This window comes from Bombina bombina, chromosome 6 (assembly GCF_027579735.1).
Source record: "Bombina bombina isolate aBomBom1 chromosome 6, aBomBom1.pri, whole genome shotgun sequence".
Classification (NCBI taxonomy): domain Eukaryota; kingdom Metazoa; phylum Chordata; class Amphibia; order Anura; family Bombinatoridae; genus Bombina; species Bombina bombina.
Window position 1 is genome coordinate 424401623 of NC_069504.1, and position 15775 is coordinate 424417397.

The 15775-nt window shown below is 36.9% G+C and overlaps 1 protein-coding gene across 1 annotated transcript in view; it reads left to right on the forward strand.

Annotated features, from left to right (window-relative positions):
* The first annotated feature begins 9257 nt into the window (after positions 1-9257).
* FGF1 (fibroblast growth factor 1) overlaps positions 9258-15775 on the forward strand; it is a 301045-nt gene continuing 294527 nt past the window's right edge. Inside the window, exon 1 of the mRNA XM_053717162.1 lies at positions 9258-9353. The gene's annotated coding sequence lies outside the window, so the exon portion shown is untranslated. The remainder of the gene's footprint in view (positions 9354-15775) is intronic.

The window sequence follows — 15775 nt, forward strand, 5'->3', positions numbered from 1 at the left end:
ACTGCAGTTTCTGCTCATTACCAGCAGTTCTCTGTGGCTCCCATGGTGTACTTTGCCTATGCGTTTAACACATTTACTATCTGTTTAATCCTAATCCAACATGAAATATTTTTTTTCATGAGAATGGCCCTTTAAAAGTTCTTAGAATATACTGACTACTCTGAGGAGGCTGTGCAAAACGTGTACTTGCTTTCCCTCTAATTCTAAGTATTAGTAAAGTATGAACAACAGGTGCTCTTATTCAGAGGGAGGAATATCCTATATCTTGGGAGCCATAGATTAGTGGATAAATATAGCTAGTAGTGTGCTCTAAGCAGAGGTGGGCCCAAGTCATTGGTTTGCAAGTCACAAGTAAGTCTTGGGTCTTTGTATTTAAGTCCCAAGTCAAGTCCTGAGTCAAGACAGGCATGTCCCAATTCAAGTCCCAAGTGAAGACAAGCAAGTCCAAGTCAAGTCCGGAGTCAAGACAGGCAATTCTAAGTCAAGTCACCTCGCACATTGGGTAAATCACATAAACGGCGCCGACAGATCATGAACTGCCGGCGCCTAAGTAAAAAAATAAATCACACGTAAAATTCTAACCCGTCGGAAAAAAAGTAACCTGACACATTAAGCAAAAGTATTAACCCCTAAACCACCGACCCCCCACATTCCAATCTACCTAATACAGTTATTAACCACTAAACCACCAACACCCCACATCACAATCTACCTAATACAGTTATTAACCACTAAAGAGCCATCCACCCACATCGCAATCTACCTAATTAACCTATTAACCCCTAAACCGCCAACCCCCACAACGCAAACTACCTAATCATATTAATTATGCACAGTGTAAATTTTGTACACTGGATGAGCAAAAAAGCAAGAAATATGTATTTAAAAGTACAAAATACAAAGCTTACAGGGATTGTCTAATCAAAATGAAACTTTCATGATTCAGATAGAGCATATCATTTTAAGCTACTTTCTAATTTACTTCTATTATCAATTTTCTTCGTTCTCATCTTTATCTTTATTTGACAAAGCAAGAATGTAAGCTTAGGAGCCAGACCCTTTTTCGGTTCAGCACCTGCGTAGTGCTTGCTGATTGGTGGCTACATTTAGATACCCAGGTGATTTTTCAAATAAAGATACCAAGAGAACGAAGAAAATTTGATAATAGGATTAAATTAGAAAGTAGCTTAAAATTGCATGCTCTATCTGAATTAGGAAAGTTTAATTTTGACTAGACTATCTAAAAATTGTTTTTTTTTCATAAAATGGTCTGAAAACTGGAGATCCATGGTTGTATATTAAATTTTGTCTGAAATTGTAATTCTACAAACATTTTTGTACTACAGTTCTCACCAGTTAAAAATTGGCGCGTTTTCAACAAAATACTCAAAACACTAATTATTCTGAAAGGAAAACCTATGCATACAAGATTGACACCCCCTGCTAGCGGCCGATTGGCCGTGAATCTGCAGGGGGCGGCATTGCACAAGCAGTTCTGGTGAGCTGCTTGTGCAATGTTAAATGCCGACAGCGTATGCTGTCGGCATTCAGCTATGTCTGTCGGACATGATAGGCTACAGCGTATCATGTCGGACAGACATTGATAAATTTGTCCCAAAGAGTGAGAAGGGAGGAGAAGAGAGAAAATAGGAATAGGAATAGGGGCAGAAGAAAAGAGAGAACAAAGTGATAGAGCAAGGAGAGAAAAGACAGCGTGCAGGAAGAGAATATAGCTAGTAAAGGAATGTCATAGCAGACATGACAGATTTTAAAAAAAATCATTATCAGCATTATATATATCTGTGTGAATATAGTAAGTGGACTAATCATCTACCCACCCTGAAAGTACATTCCCAAATGACAACAAACTGACGTTATCTATATATTAATATCTTTTTCTTGAATCTTTGCTCATATTAAATAGTTAAGTGATATATAATTTATTATTGTGTTTGAAATGTTAATTTCATGATTTAGGTAGAACATACAATTTTAAACAACTTTCCAGTTTACTTCTACTATCAAATATGTTTAATTCTCTTGGTATCATTTGATGAAGGAGCAGCAATGCCCTACTGGTTTCTAACTGAACACATGGATGAGCCAATGAGAATCAGCAGCTAGAACCTAGGTTCTTTGCTGCTCCTGAGCTTACCTAGACAAACCTTTCAGCAAAGGATAAAAAGACAAGGAAGCAAATTAAATAATAGAAGTAAATTGGAAAATCGTTTACAATTGTATGCTATGTCTAAATCATGAATGTCTAATTATGACATTACTGCCCCCCCCCTCAAAACTTGATTTATTAGTACTGACAAATACAGAGCATAACAGTTATTATACACAGGGCCGCCACTAGAAATTTTGGGGCCCCTGACTTAACCATTGATCAAGCCCCCCCCCCTTCTTTGACATGTGCAATTTTTAACCAAGTGACTAAAACATATATGCACTTTATTCTTAAGTGTCTATTTAAACTTGGAAATGTTGTAAAGGTAGTAACATACAAACACACAGACACACTCATAAACTGAAACACACACACACACTCAGACATATGGATTCACATATAGACACTCTAGCAGACATGCAAAGAAACACACTCAGACACAGACACCCACACAGACACTCAGCACTTGTTTACATTGACCTGACAAGTAATGAGGTAAACTACAGTTTTGTAAAAAAATGAGATTTAGAAAACAAAATATGGAGTTCTGATTATCTTTTTGTAAAGGAAGATGCCAACTAAATGAAGACAACAGCATGCAGTGGCTGAAAGGTATGACCCTGAACTGCCTAAACAATAATTTAAAGGTTAAATGGTAGATTGGTGACTTCCGGAAAGGTCTCATTAGTCTCAAAGTCTGTAAAAAGATGTGAATAATCAGTAGTAAAGTCAAAATGTCCTAAAAAGGAACAGACAATGAACACACACACACATAACAAACTCAAACTTGCACATACACCCAAGGAAACACTGACAGAGACAGCCTCAGAAAACACACAAAGACATACACACACACACACACACAGAGAGAGACACCCACAGAAAACACACAAAGACATACACACACATAGAGACAACCACATAAAACACAGAAGGACATGCATACACACACCCTCACTGAGACATCCACAGAAAACACACAAAGACATACACACACCCTCACAGAGACACCCACAGAAAACACATACCCTCACAGAGACATCCACAGAAAACGCAGACATACATTCATACATACACACACACACCCTCACAGAGACATCCACAGAAAACACAGACATACACACCCACCCTCACAGAGGCATCCAGTGAAAATACACAAAGACAAACATACACACACCCTCACAGAGACACCCATAGAAAAAGTTCAAAGACATATGCACACACCCTCACAGACATCCACAGAAAATGCACAAAGACATACACACCCACCCTCACAGAGAGACCCACAGAAAAAAAATACATACACACTCATAGAGACACAAACCAAAGCAAAAAGACATAAACACAGACACCCATAGAAACACTCACAGGAGGAAACATTTATGCACCTTGCATCCCCTAAATCAACAGTGTGTGACATGCATGATAAAACAATTGCAGAAATTAAGAGATCACTTTTTAAAGAATCATATTTGTAAATGTGCAAACAAAAATAATTCTATGAATTCAAAATTGTACATTAATGATCTGGGTAGATGGCTAGATGAAGAAAAGTACTTTTAAAAGGTTGACATATGTTTTTTTTTATTTTCCCCCAACCAAGAGCACCACTTAAAATATAGTGTACAAATGTTCCCATCTGTCAGCTGTACTTATGGATTTTGAAAATGCTGTACTCTATATGGTCTTGGTGGAACCATAAGCTGTGGTACTCATAGATCTGGTTAAATGCAGGATTTAGGCTTGTTGGTATGTATTTCAAATTTAAGTCAGCTGTAGTGTAAACTGAACAGTTTTAAGTTAACCTGTCTCATTTCAAACACTGAGCAATCTTAGTCTGAGAGTATAACATGTTATGCAGATGTAAAAATCTTAGATAAAATGCCTACTTGCGTCTGGAAAGTCCTTGCATAAAGGGGCAGTAAAGTTGAATGTTATATATATATATATAAAATGCATATCTTACCATTTGTGTATTGAGGAGGAAACATTTCTGCATGGTTTTAAATATAGAATTTCTACAGCATTGTCAAATAATCATAAATACACTGCTGCTAAAAAAAATGTGTTTTTATGGACCCCTGGCCCCACCATACAACTACTACCACACTGAAGTTACAATCCGAAATTGCACAAAGAAATAAAAATCCTTTTCTTAGTAAGTCCTACCTCCTCTGCAAATGAAAGTGATCTGCCATCTGACTCAGACACACACTGTACAAACAAAGTGCCAAGTCTGTCTCACACTGTGCATAGTGGTTTAGTGCACACTCAGAAATCCTCTCAAATGCTAATACTTTACTCCTTGTAATAACATTTCCCCTGCTCAATTAGCACTCTGCTGTAGTACCCACTTTTTTTTTTTTAAAGTTCTTGCCTCATGGGGTCCCCCTGGCCCATTGGGCCCCTGACAGGAGTCACCCCTGTCACCCCCTGATGGTGGCCATGATTATACATTATCTCACTTCTCGCTACTTTGTAGAGACCAAACAAATATCATTTTTTTTCTTAATGTAAAGCAGTCACTTGGTGTAAATCATCAGTACATTTTTTATATTTAACTTTGACGATCCATTTAAAAGAACAAGAAATTATATCTAACAAAACTAGTTCTAAAACAAAACTATATTGTACCTCAAAGAGCAGCAGTATCCAGCTTTTACAAGACCTATTACTTCAGCAGTGCCTCAGCACTGTCACAAGTCCCCCACTCTACACCATCAATGTCCACAGTCCTAAGTCCTTTCACCTCTGAGTTGAGCTTAAAGGGACATTAAACTCAAAAAAATTATTTCATGATTCAGACAGAGAATACCATTTTAAACAACATTCCAATTTACTTCTATTATCTAATTAGCTTCACTCTTTAGATATCCTTTGTTAAATAAATAGCAATGCACATGGGCCAATCACATGAGGCAAATATGTGCAACCACCAATCAGAAGCTACTGAGCCTATCTAGATATGCTTTTCAGGAACGAATATCAAGAGAATGAAGCAAATTAGATAACAGAAGTAAATTAGAAAGTTGTTTAAAATGGTATTCTCTATTTGAATCATGAAATAAAAAAATGTGCATTTAATTTTCCTTTAAAGAAAGAAGTCTGTGTGTTGCAGCGGGCTGATGAGTCATTTCAAAAGGTCTTGTGGAATGGTATGTAGAAAACATTCCCACTTTTTCATAAAACCAGACCTCCTAGAGTCAATATCTGCTGTAGTGTCATATAATTCTATTATGTCGACTCTGCTTCTCCCAGATAACCAGTATGTTATTGTTTTCCAAAATTTAGTATTTCCGTAACATATGTAGTATCCCAGGGTCTGGCTTCTTACATTTAGGGCAGATATTGAAACTCTGAGGTACCCATCCACTTTTCTTTCCCTTTAACTATAGTGGGGGTATTGTGAGTACAAATATATGTTTATTTATATATATATATATATATATATATATATATATATATATATATATATATATATATATATATATATATATATATATATATATATATACTGAATATATTCTGCCTACTTTCTTTTCATAATTTCAAGCTTTCAAATGCAGTTAAAGGGATAGAAAATTCAAAATTGAAATATTTATTGATGCATTTTAATTAGAAATATAAGCATTTTTGCAAATTACTTTCATTAGCAAAAATGATTCTAGTAAAATGTATGACTGTCTTAAGCAGCATATGCACATATACAGTGAGGGCCTGTGAACCAGTACTCAAACACCATGCCTGCTCAGAGAGGTGTATGTGGCGTGTATTGCTTCTAAGGACGATTTGTGTCATACAAGCTACTGCTTATCCTCTGAGAAGGTGTGGTGTTTGAATGCTGGTGCACGGGCCCTCACAGAATACGTTTGTATGCCACAGAAAACATTAATAACTTTTATTAGAAGCATTTTTGCTAATGGAAATTGAAATGCACTTATGCTGCTATGCACACTTCATTTTTGACATTTCTATCCGTTTAATTTTGTTTGTGTGCATGTGCAAGAATGTGTGTGCATGCATTTGTGTATTTGTGTACGTGTGTGTGTGTGTGGTGTTGTCAGTGACAAATACATGGTTGTTACCGTTAATTAATAAAAACTAATTGTATCCTACCATTGTTTATCATAGTTGCAAGCTTTCTAATTCTGCTATGTTTGAGCATATATTTGTGGATATGTTTGTTGTCTGTATGACATTGTGTATGTGTATGTGTGGAGTTGCAAAGTGCAAGCTACTCCCACTAGCACGCCTTGCTAACTCCCCTCTGAACACCTATAACTACGTCACACCTATGCTGCACTCCCCTGCTTTGCCTCACTACCTCCCACCGACAGGCTACATCCTAGCTAACCTACACACCCTCCAGAACACCCAGCTAAGTTCCTAATACCGCCTACACTGAAGTTATGTCTAAACTACACTCCGATGGAACGCCCAGCTAACTGCCTACTGTCAAAAAACAAATCACTATAATAAACAATAATATAAATAATAAACTTCCTTACTGTAACTATGAAGCTATGTCGCTAAAGTTTTCATCAACATTTAAATAATGTGTCACAGAGATGTGCTAAAATGCCGGTGGCCGCCCGCCGGAGGACCGGCAAAATCTCTCCGGCCGGGCTCCTGGAACTCAGCACCGGACCGGAATTGAGCCCCAATCTGCATGCTACTTTAAAAAGGGTCTCGATTGAGTAGGGTGCAAAGGATCAAGTCTGTCTTTTATTATGTTGTTGACAATTTGATGAGGCACCTTGAGAATCCACTTGTTTGGGGGTGCTACCTTCTGGGAGAATGGGGGACACTTCCAATCAGGTACCCGGAGAGGTTTTGCTGGTCCTCTAGCGTTTACCTTATCTCCTTGACAAAATATGCATTTAAAGTATTGAAGAAATCTTTAAAGGCATTTAAAAGTTGCTTGCTATTATTTCAAACATAAATATAAATTTATATATCTACAATATTTGAAATAAAATGCATGGTCATTTATAATGCATATTAGTTTAAGTATTAGATATATAAATTAAAATGTAGAAAAGTCAGGGTGCAAAGACAACTAGGGAAAAAATTACATATAAATATTTAACACAGCACACAGAATAGCCAGCACTCACTCAGGTGCATACAGTTGTATTAAAATAATAAAATGAAGAGTTAATAACAAAATGTAACCAAATGGTGATAGGCCAGATCAAGGCCTTTTCTTACCTTCTAACAACTATATATATATATATATATATATATATATATATATATATATATATATATATATATATATATATATATATATATAATTAAAGGGACAGTCTACTCCAGAATTGTTATTGTTTAAAAAGATAGATAATCCCTTTATTACTCATTCCCCAGTTTTGCATAACCATCACGGTTATACTAATATATTTTATACTTCTGTGATTGCCTTGTATATAAGCCTCTGGAGACTGCCCCCTTATCTCAGTTCTTTTGAAAGACTTACATTTTAGCCAAACAGTGTTGACTCATAAATAACTTCACGGGAGTGAGCACAATGTTATCTGTATGGCACACATGAACTAGCGCTGTCTAGCTGTGAAAAACTGTCAAAAAACAATGAAAGGCGGCCTTCAAGTGCTTAGAAATTAGCATATGAGCCTACCTATATTTAGCTTTAACAAAGAATACCAAGAGAACAAAGCACATTTGATGATAAAAGTACATTTGAAAAATATTTAGAATTGAATCATGAACGTTTAATTTTGACTAGACTGTTCCTTCAAGAGTGTCAAAGTTTTTGTATTCTTTCCTAGACATATACATAACATGGATGGGTACTGCACTCTAAAAATGGAGTGTGTATACATTACATCCTATTGGTAAAACTCACAGCTCTGAGTGCTCACTCACAGAGAACTGTTTTTGTGAATTTGTATGTGTCAAGTGTGAATTACAAATGTGTCACCCTCATTTGCATCTTAGATCTCAGTGTGTTGATTAGAAACTTCCAAGTATGGCTCCCTGTTGGACTTTGCTAGTCTAGAGTTAACTGTCTGAGTCACTGGATGTAAACTCAGCTTATATATAAGGCTAAGTGCAAAATCTTGAAAATTATGAAATAATAAAAAAAAACCCAACAAATTCATTTTTAAGATACAATTTAGTAATATAGTACATAAATACAATAAATGATCACTTCCAGATACTTTGGGGGTTTTTTGGATTCTTTTTTGGCTAAAAATATTAATTAAACTCTTTCTTATAGTTTAATAAGCAAATGTTTATACACATTTCTATTAATGCTATTAATGCATTAAGGCCTCTCTCAGCTTAGTTCTAACATCTACTGTTCCTGCTTTTGACAGTAGCTGTACAGTAACTGACTTTCAGATGTCATTCTGGAAATGACTTGCAAAGTTCATGGGAAACTGGTAGACAGATGAAAATATATGACCATTTTTTCTTACTGCATCCCTGCAATTTAATAGAAATTAATCACATAACTTCTCATATTTTTCTAAGAAACTTAAAAATAGCATTCACATTGAGGCTTCCATGAAGCGGAGATGAAGGCAATAAAAATGCTTTAATCATTTATAATACTGATAAAAATACCACCAAGCAGACCAGAGAGGTTGAATAAAGAAGCACTCTCACTTTTTTAATCACCCTGTAATCGAAAAGCATTTTGTGGTATCATTTACATTTTTTTTTAATCTTGGATGTATAAAGTGGATTTAAAAGACACATACCCTTGAACTGCTACCTGGGCGCACATCCAACACAAAAATAACAGCAGCACATAGCCAAAAAAAAAAAAATCATTGTCCTTATTTTTCTTCCTTTGCTGTAATGATGCCAGAGATCTGAAGCACATAATATTACCAGTCAGCACTGACCTGCTGTATCCAGCAGGAGATACTGCAGGGCATGTGCATGTATGTGCCAAGTGATCTAGAAAACAATTAGTGAGCATGCCATAGGACCTCATCACTTCTGAATGTATAGGAGTAATTCATTAGATAGGCACAAAGGAAGAAAAAGTCAGAACCACTCTGTTGATTGACCTCTCTCACACAAGGTCCTTTTTTTTCCTGCTATTGGAAACTGGATCTTTTCCTGCTTTATAAAGAACCACCCTTTCTATATCACAGACTCTGGACTTAAGAATCATTGTCAGAGAGAGCCTCACACCCACAAACTGAAGGTAAGGAAGGCGTTTCTATTTTCTAGCATATATTTGGCAGGGTTTCTTTTCCCAGAACATTATAAGCAGAGGCAAATGATAACACTACATTTACTGATATGACTGAATGAACAAGATCAGTTCCTAATGATTATGAGACTGAATAACAGCGCTCAGATTGCAATGCGGAAATTGGATCCTACAGCACTGTAAGATATTTGGTCTTCAGGAAGAATACATTTAGGAAAAAGAAGGGGGGGGGTAGACTTAAATTGTGGCTTTTAACCAAGTTATTGCTGGTTATTTTTTAAGACAGTAACAAAATATTCCTTCTTCTATAAAACAGAGGCATCATCCATTTAACTGTCACCTGCTGCTCACTAAATAAAGTCTTGTACTAAATGTTTTTTACTTTCCTTGTTTTCTAACATAACTATGTTTTCAAGCTTTGTTGGTGCATTCAGAATTACATTTTAATGGGGACATTAATGGCAAAAACAAGTTTCTTTAGTACTTAGCCTCAAGAACTGAACTTTAGTTTTATAATAATAGTTTTTAGTGAATCCTGGCCTGTGTTCTAGACACAATTATACAGGGGTATGATTGTAAAATGAATGTTTTGAAGGTTTAATGTGCATCAGAAATTCATATTTCTAGACTATTGTTTTGTTGTTGTTTTGTTTTTCATAAAACGAGAGACACTAATGTGCATGTATCCTATGAAGGCTTTAACTGGAGCTATTTTTATAAAGCTCTGAATTCTATGTTTCAATAGTTAAAGGGACAGTCAACACCAGAATTGTTGTTGTTTAAAAAGATAGATAATCCATTTATTACCCATTCCCTAGTTTTGCATAACCAGCACAGTTATAACAATACACGTTTTACCTTTGTAATTACCTTCTATCTATGCCTCTGCAAATTGCCCCCTTATTTCAGTTCTTTTGACAGACTTGTGTTTTAGCCAATCAGTGCTGACTCCTAGGTAACTTCACGTTCAGTGTTATCTATATGACACACTTGAACTAACGCCCTCTAGTGGTAAAAAACTGTAAAAATGCATTCAGATTAGAGGCGGCCTTCAAGGTCTTAGAAATTAGCATATGAGCCTATCTAGGTTTAGCTTTCAACTAAGAATACCACGAGAACAAGCAAAATTGGTGATAAAAGTAAATTGGAACGTTGTTTAAAATGACATGCCCTATTTTAATCATTAAAGTTTATTTTGGACTTGACTGTCCCTTTAAGCCATGCTTTGCCTTTTTATAATGCATTTTACTACTGATGACTGGTAAGATTTTATTGTTATAAAGAACAAAGTGGGCAAGGAGAGAAAATATCCAAATATTTATTTATAAAGTAATCAGCAGTGCTGAACATCCATAGGGCAGGAGATAAGGACTTGCACGTTTCGGAGAAGCATTGCCTTACTCATAGACCTATTAAGATTTTATTGTTACTGTCATTTTCTTTTTTTCTCTTTTTTATTTTATGGCTGTTGTATTTATTAAAGAAATAGATCCATCGACCGTACATACAGTATGTCGTAATATATATTACAGTTATATGCCTCTAGAGTACAAACCTTTACCCCAGGATGATAAAAGTGAGGGACTGAATTTGCTAGCCTTCAGATGTATTTTGCTGCAAGCAATCTCTTATTTTGGGACCACATTTTAAAGAATTATGTGGACAAACATTAAAGTGATATTCTGTGCAAAGAGTGGTAAATCTAACTATGGGGCATATTTAACAAGGTTCGTATGGAGCTTGATGCCCCTTGTTTCCGGCGAGCCTGGAAACAGAAGTTATTAAGAAGTTACAAAGCAGCGGTCTAATGCAGGGGCCGGCATTGCACCAGCAGTCAACAAGAACTGCTGGTGCAATGATAAATGCCGACAGCGTATGCATGTTCATCTTATCATGTCCACTCGCACATTAATAAATTAACCCTACGTATGCAACTAGATTTAGTGTATAATATCAAGGTTTACTTATAACTAAAAATGTATCATACATATGAAAGAGTAGCATTTAAACATGTTAGAGGATCATTTTAGATCATCTCATCTGAGTGTAGAGCTTTATCGGAGGCATCTCTAATCTCTATCTTCCAGGTTCTGCCCTTTTTCTTATAGCATTCAGTGAGTTCAGTCCCTGTGTAATCTCCAAGCAGGAGAATATTTGATAGTCAGCCCCTAGGTGTGATGAGGGCAACCAGATGTGAACATGTTGTCCAGTGTGTCTAGATGGATATGGCTGCACCCTACTAGCAAGGCTCACAGAAGGCTCAAATGTAAATCTGAGGTTGCCATTTCAGAAAGGACCTGCCTGGTATTTCTGGGCTGCACTGTCTCTTTTTAGGTGACTAAGCTGATATATATGTATATGTGTGTTTGTGTAACATATATATTGACCATTATTGAACATCAATATAAGAATAGTTTTGCACCTGTTTTGGTAGTTGAAGATTGTATAATCTAGTATTATTTTCCCTATAGAGATATCTCCTTTTCTGCATAAGTCATTAGATTTTAAAGTAAACAAGGATCTTTGATACACTTTGTTGACCAGCACTCTATATTTTGGTTGTCCAGTGTTCCTCCCTATTAGGGATGGTGAATTTTTTTACATATTTGTTATAAACAATAAATATCTGCCATATCATCTTTTAGTAAACAGGTGCTAAATGCTTACCAAACATAAAAAAATATATTTTTTGCTACCTAATGTTAACTTTTTCAATATTAAATGTAACATTTGAATATTTACTGTCACATTCAGTTGTTTGAATATTATACAACTGTTATACAACTGTTGTTTCTCATAGACTGTAGATTAAAGGGACATTACACCCAAACAATTTATATCATGATTCAGATAGAGGTTACAATTTTAAACAACTTTCCAATTTACTTCTATTATCTAATTTGATTCATATTTCAGCTATCTGAAATAGCTATGAACACGGGTGAGCCAATCACACGAGACATCTATGTGCAGCCACCAATCAGAAGCTATTGAGCCTATCGAGATATGCTTTTAAGCAAAGGATATCAAGAGAATGAAGCATATTTGATCATAGCAGTGAATTAGAAAGTTGTTTAAAATTGCCTGCTCTTTCTAAATCATGAAAGAAAAAATATGGGTTTCATGTTCCTTTAAGTCTAGGAAACTAATATTGAAATTAAAGTTACAATTATTACTTTTTATACTTAAATATTAACATTTTCATAATGAAATATTAACATTCGTTACATAAAAAATGGAATGGTAGAACAAATACCATAGGTAATATTTATTCTACTATTCAAATTTAAAAAAAAAAAAGACATTTGTCAATTTTATGTTATTCTTAGATTTCTATAAAAAATATGCTAGATAGGTTTTTTTTTTTTTTTTAATTATTTCTATCCTGGACATAAAAACAAACGGCGAGATTACGAGTTTTGTGTTAGCCTTAAAAAGCAGAGTTAAGTGGTCCTAACGCTGCTTTTTATCTAATGCTGGTATTACAAGTTTGGCAGGTACAGGTCTACCGCTCACTTTTCTTCCGTGACTTTTCCATGCCGCAAATCCCCTTACATCAATTGCGTATCCTATCTTTTTAATGGGATTTGCCTAACGCTGGTATTACAAGTCTTGGAAGAAGTGAGCGGTAGACCCCCTCCTGTCAAGACTTCTACCGCATTTAAAAGTCAGTAGTTAAGAGTTTTATGGGCTAACGCCGGAACATAAAACTCTTAACTAAAGTGCTACAAAGTACACTAACACCAATAAACTACCCATTAACCCCTAAACCGAGGCCCCCCCCCACATCGCAAACACTATAATAAATATTTTTAACCCCTAATCTGCCAACCGGACATCGCCACCACCTACATTATACTTATGAACCCCTAATCTGCTGCCCCTAACATTGTCGCAACCTACATTATAGTTATTAACCCCTAATCTGCCGCCCCCAACGTCGCCGCAACATAACTACACTTATTAACCCCTAATCTGCCGACCGGACATCGCCGCTACTTTAATAAATGTATTAACCCCTAAACTGCCGCACTCCCGCCTCACAAACACTAGTTAATTTTTATTAACCTCTAATCTGCCTGCCCTAACATCGCCGACACCTACTTACATTTATTAACCCCTAATCTGCCACCCCCAATGTCGCCGCTACTATAATAAAGTTATTAACCCGTAAACCTAAGTCTAACCCTAACAACCCCCTAATTTAAATATAATTGAAATACATCTAAATAAAATAACTACAATTAAATTCATTATTCCTATTTAAAACTAAATACTTACCTATAAAATAAACCATAAGATAGCTACAATATAACTAATAATTACATTGTAGCTATCTTATGATTTATTTTTATTTTACTGGCAACTTTGTATTTATTTTAACTAGGTACAATAGTTATTAAATAGTTATTAACTATTTAATAACTTCCTAGCTAAAATAAGTACAAAATTACCTGTAAAATAAATCCTAACCTAAGTTACAATTACACCTAACACTACACTATCATTAAATTAATTACCTAAACTACCTACAATGAATTACAAATAAATTCAATAAACTAAATTACGAACCCCCCACCACTAAATTACGAAAAAAAAAAAAAAAACTAAATTACAGAAAATAAAAAAAATTACAAGAAGTTTAAACTAATTACACCTAATCTAAGCCCCCTAATAAAATAAAAAAGCCCCCCAAAATAATAAAATTCCCTACCCTACACTAAATTACAAACAGCCCTTAAAAGGGCATTTTGCGGGGCATTGCCCCAAAGTAATTAGCTCTTTTACCAGCCCTTAAAAGGTTTTTTTGTGGGGCATTGCCCCAAAGTAATCAGCTCTTTTACGTGTAAAAAAAAGAAATACAATACCCCCCCAACAATTACAACCCACCACCCACACACCCCTACTCTAAAACCCACCCGATCCCCCCTTAAAAAACACTACCCCGGGGCGGAGCTAACTCTCAAAGAAAGCAGACATGCCTGAGCTAAGCTCCGTGAATTTCTATCATTAAAAATTAATTTATGCATGCTATATTAATCCCAAACTACTTAAAAGTATTGGGAAAACAGCCTGAGACTATAAGTGGGACAAGGAAAAGAAAACTTTAGAGATCGGACAGTTACATCTCCACAGCACGAAGTTAAAAGAGGTGACCGGCTGGGAGGCCTACACGTTCACTCGCAACTGGGAGTACTTCCCCCATACTACCTGGGAGCCATCAACGACCCCTGGACACTGTAGAGGACCCTGCAGGTTGCGGAAAGAGCAGGAGAGGCTGTAAGTTTTCAACAAGAGCTGCTGCAGACAGCGGAGCCCTACAGATCCTGCAGGTGCAAGTCTTAGACTGACAAGCAACCAGTGGCACAGTGTCTGGGGCTAAAGTCCAGCAAAGCACTCTAACAGCAGTGCGGTCACAGTTAAACCTAAGAGGGACTCACCATTCTATAACCCATCCGGGACGGACCCACCATCTTGACCTGAATAAGGCAGCGTGTCTTGTGGCACCCCTCACTAACCTACGCAGGCCCAACCTACCTCTCAAGGGAGATACCAGCATCCTCAGCCGGAGCATAGAACCTTCTAAGCTCTGAAGAGCCGGAGACCTCCATCGGCACTAGAGATCAGGCCACCCGGTGCAGCGCTGCTGCATCGGCTACTCGTGCAATTGACTTCGGGCTTGGAGACTCAACTGAGGCGGATTGTAACTTAAAGAGACAGCACAAGACCGGCTTGAGTGCTCAACTGAAGAAAACCGGGACGTTCCTTATCAACTTAGCTCAGCTGCCGGAGTGTGATTTGAATATCGCCGGTGAGATCAATAACCAACCCTGCACTTGTGCCCGCTGACACATCCTGGGCTGAATACTAACTGCTCTCTAAACCACATACCTCTGCTGCCCGGAGGGTCGGGGCTCCGCTCTGGCGCAGCAGTCCAACACCACCTGTGGGCCTTAAGAAGCAGGATAACACTACCGGTTAACGAAGCCCACACTGCGGGTGACCCGGCACTCTTACCTAAGTTGTGAGAGACAGCTGGGATTGTTCCGGTTGCGGCCAGTTCCTACCCGGTGAATGTAGTAGCCTTAGAAGAATCTTGGGAGCTGTGTTGCGCTGTAATTAATTTGGCGCGAATCCTCGCCATCTTGCGGCCTGGACGTCCGCACCGCTACTGCAGCACCTACTGCTCCCCAGCGAAGTAACTGCAATCTCACCTATACCAAGCTCATTGAGGAAGAAGCGAAGGAGAGGTAAGAGAGTGCACTGGTATTCTACCTAACTTCTACACTTTTACGTGTCTGATATGAGGCCAATTATTATAGTGGGAAAATACTTCGTGGCAACTGACTTGCATGCATCAATACGTATTTAGGCTCTGTTAAGCTAAGCTGCAATTACCTGAATAGTTGGAT